Here is a 4,777-nt window from a genome sequence, read left to right as displayed (position 1 = left end):
CGTCACTGCTGTCGATCTCGCTGCCCTCATAGACAACACGCCGCGGGTTGCTCCTGCGTCCTAAACTAGCGATACTATCGGCGCTGCCGGGGCCGATGCTGATATTCGACGCGGACTCCAACGCCTCGACGGGATCAGCTGCTTCGTCCTTGCTTAACAGTTGTGGTTTCGGTTATTGATGCAGGAGTCCTGCTAAGACAACCTGCTAAGACAACTTGTCTTCCATTTGATCTCGAAGCATGCGTCAAAGATAATGCAGAATGCCGAGTCGTGGTACACTAGGGACTTTGCACGTGCCTTTCAAACAAAGTTGGATGAGTACCTCCCGTTGGTGAAGACTCGCGAGGCAAGGATTGCTGCCGTTCTTGATCCTCGAGCTAAGGAACACATTGTGATGATCGACGGTGATATCGAGCAGGCCAAGCGCCTTGTTGAGAACGAATATGAATCTGTGTATCGCAGTAAATACGAACGAACTGTGGGCATCGCCGAGGCTGAGAGAACGCAGGAGGAGAAAGAAGAAGACGATGACGAAGAAGCATTATATGGTCTCATTGATGAGCATTTGGATTTACACGAACCGGTCAACAACACAAATGAGTCGTTCGTTTCGGAGCTACAGCGGTGATTGGAACACAAGGACAGATCCATGAACCTGAAGACAGGAAGTCGAGCTGTTTGCAACTGGATGAAGAATGAAGCCGCTTCATTTCCGCGGATTCAGATGATGGCGCGCGATTATTTGGCAATTATGGCAACATCAGTCCCAAGTGAAGAGGCATTCTCTGCGTCGGGTGCAACTATTAGTTCTCGTCGTGCCAGGCTTGGAGATGATGCTGTGACAGCGATATCGGATCTACAAGCGTTTCTGTATTTCAACAAGACATCAGGCGATGTTCATGCTCATCTTTAGTTCACTGACTAGTTCAGTACAGTGAACCATTGATCCCATCAGAATCTATCGCCCAGGCAACGCGCATTAATCTCTCGCGGATATATGGTTGAAAAATGATGTTTTGTGTTTGTCTTCTATCACTTTGGTTGCCAGTGAAACATTAGTTCCTGGTCATGTAATCGATAGCACGTTCTCCAATGGTGTCGGCCATCCACATCAGAATAATTGGCAGCGTCGCCTGCGCGAGGCTGCTGAGCGTCGACAATACTGGAAACAGTTCCCCAAAGGCGCCAAGGAAGGTCTTCGTGCTCTTTGTGACGCTTGCCAATTGCTGCACCGGAGATTCCAGCACAGCTCAAAGATGTCCAGCAGCGTTAGCGTCGTCTTGAGAAGCCATCCGAAAGGCAAGTGGTATGTTAATCAGAAGAACAGGAGTGGTCTCGGCACATGACTCTGAATGACACACACGAGCGGAACTGCAAGACACGCAATAGTTCCCAGTGGAGTCGCCGTGTTCCGAAAAGTTATCTGCAATCCATTTGTACTGCTGTCAATTTCATGGAGCAACGATAGGAAATAACTGAACAAGGAAACGTAGCGCAGTTGCTGGAGCTGCTACCACCTTCATGTACTTCTGGGAGCTCCAGGCTCTTACCACGTCGACCACTGTGCACACCACACTCGCGACATCGACTTCAATCACCCAGAACGTGGCACACAATAGATATACACCCAGGATCTACGCAAGATTTGTTTCGACTCATCCGATGAATGCCAAGCTCCACACAGCAAGTACGATCGTCTTCAGCCCATAGTCCACATCCACTTAGTTCGCTTCAATCGCCGGAACAACATTCGGCTTTGCATCAATTTCCAAATGACGTGACAGCGCTTTTCAAAGTCCAGTGGTGGGTAAAGAGGTGATGTATCTGGTCGATGATGTCGTGGAATGACGGGGCACGAGACTGCACTAGAAAGCCGACCTCTGGAACCGTCGTGGGGAAGTTACCCGGAGAGAGCCACTACCTACTAGAGGACACGCTCAAACGTCCATCAACGCTGCGACAATGACAGGAGCATCATGGACTTATTCGTAGCAGGAACACTGAATGGATCTTCGTTTGGAGACATTTTTCCTGGTCATTGGACTTTACCTAGGTGTTATTGGTGCTAGCAGGCTGCTCAATGATCCCACAACTGGGCTCCATTTGTTCTTACACGAAGATCCGACAGCTAAGATCGCATTCGCTGTGGCATTCACCACGGAGTATTCAATGAGCTCCATGTCTGCAATGGATTAAAACCCATTTAATATATCGCTCGTAGACGTGAAAGTATCATGAACCCCGAAGCTATACACGTCCTGAACGTCTCTCCGTCAATTTGAAAGGGCCGTTCGTCGTCGTCGCTTTGGTTTCCAAACATTCATCTACTTCCCTATGGGGTACGACGATCCGGCATTACAGATACAACTGCATGCCCAAAGTCTCCTTCATCGTCAAACACACATGTGTCACCACGGTGTACGCATTGTAGACATTACAGATACAACTGCATGCCCAAAGTCTCCTTCATCGTCAAACACACATGTGTCACCACGGTGTACGCATTGTAGACATTATCGATTGCATCGAAGCTCCCCCCATGCGAGCTTCCACCTCGTACATTTGGGAGTAATCTCCACACACCATGTTACCACACAAATGCCAGAAGAAGTCGCAACGGAATAAGCGGTAGCGGTTGGAACAGATCGAGCACAATGACGCATTGTGATACAACGATGACAAGTTCCACGTGGATGTGGATGGAGATACAGCTTTAATGACTTCTGACTCGAGCTGGGTGGAGGAGCTCACGGACCAATTGTACTTAGATGACCCGAGTAAACATTCACAAGCTCCGGAATCCCTTTGTCAGTTGGTGAGCCCAGTACCTTTGTACAAGTACGAGTTCGTGGATCCTGCAGCAAGTGACTATAGCGCTGTCCGGCGCTCGGATCGGGAAACCAGCGTAGAACCGGGCATCTGTTTGATTGACGACGCCCAGGTGGCTGAAGCGGGTGTCGTTCAAGGCGTTCTTGACGACCAGAGGCCGTTCGTGGTAGATAGTGTGTGAGCACATGGATTGCTCTCGAGAAATTGACATCCCGATGGCTCCACGAAAGTGGACGTACTGAGTCCATTGATCGATCACCGTGTCGTATCCAATGGGGCAATCCAAATGGGGCGCAGCGATTTGAGGCAGCATATTGAGCGCACTTCGACCGTACGTAGGACTCAAGGCACCAAAACTAATAACGTACTACAGTCGTATCATCGAACTCGAGTTGGTAATCTCGTTCCAACAGAGTGATGGAGAATTTAGGCTCGTCAGTACTGTAAACCCCCTTTCTTGTCTCTCGTAGTGTTGCTTTTAATGTCCGCTTTAAATGGTATTCCACATCGGCTCGCAGCTGAAAAACGAGGGATTCGTCGAATTGAGCTTGTTTGAATCGCGTTGCTTGAATTGATTCTGCGATTGACTGAGTTGACTCTGAGTGAGCTGCGATTCCTGGAAGTGATCAATTGGCTTTGAGTCAGTTGAGTATCCTTAAATTGAGTTGAACTCTGCGATTCAGTGAGTTAACTGTGAGACAGCACGTTTTCCCTTGAGGTTCCAGGCTGGGAGCAACTGAGTCGACGCTGCGTTAGCTGACAGTTTCTAGTGTTCTTGGATTGAGTCTTCGAGATGACGTGTCGGAGCTGTATCCAGAGAATGTACTGAACCATCCGAGAGCACTGCAAACGCTTGATAAACCTGTGAACGCACAGGTTAATGGACTGAAGAAGTCTATTCTATTCGAGCGTCCTCGACTCACTCAGTCGCAGCTCAGCCAGTCGCAATCACAGGCGAATTGCAAGCATCCGTTGATTCAAAGTCAGCTCAGTATGTCTTAATTTCATCAGTACCAGTCTCAATCCAAGAACACTCGAGACACCCAATTGACTCAGAGCCATTCACATTCACACTCGTAGTCCTCGACGAAATCTTCACCGTAGTCGTCGTCGATCACTGCTGGACCTAATGCAGCCATGAAGTCTTCGTCCTCGAAGATGCACGAGTCGACGTTAATGACGTACACAGAGTCTCTTCTTGGATACTTTGTTTTCCTCCACTTCATACAGGTCCGAGCAGTCACTACAGACCTCATAAATGACAGTAGAATTCACGACATAGTATGTTGCTGCAAAATTCGCACTTCTGGTGCAGGTCGAAAGGGATTAAACTGCCACATGTGCATGTCCGCAAGCCGAACCGAGTGCGAACCAATATGCTCAGGACGATGACGCATTCACTCCTAGGATAAGCTGGTGCTCACCGCCTTCCGTCCCATTTGGGTCCCCTCCAGTTTGTACAGCTTTCAGATCGAAGGTACTGGAGATTCTTCAGCTGAAATTGCATCCATCAACGAAAACCGCGTGATTTCCAGCTCTTCATTGACCGTCGTCAGCAACTCCACGAACACCTCGACTTTTCGATTAACAACGTTGACCTGAACTCCGTGGCGAAGACGAACATTGCCTTCGTGCCGGTTACTGTGATGAACCTGACGCTGCGCGACTGCAATATTTCGACGCTCAGCAGTAGCTTCATGCGCGAATTGGATCCAATACCTGGACTTGTCGTGGAAAGCATCCACACCGAGTATGTGGACGGCACATACTCCGCACTGAAGGAGTGTACTTGTCTCACAACGCTCTCACGGTTTTCCGGGGTCGTCGCTCAACACGAGCAGATTGGAATCGCTATACATCCAGGGCAACGAGATCAAGGACTTCAACGTAGCCAAAGATCAGTTCGCGCAGATTCAAGGGTTTACAGCGTTTATCAGTACGAGTGGAT

Source organism: Phytophthora infestans, genomic scaffold, assembly GCF_000142945.1.
Source record: "Phytophthora infestans T30-4 supercont1.11 genomic scaffold, whole genome shotgun sequence".
NCBI classification, from domain to species: domain Eukaryota; phylum Oomycota; class Peronosporomycetes; order Peronosporales; family Peronosporaceae; genus Phytophthora; species Phytophthora infestans.
This window is presented reverse-complemented; position numbering follows the sequence as displayed.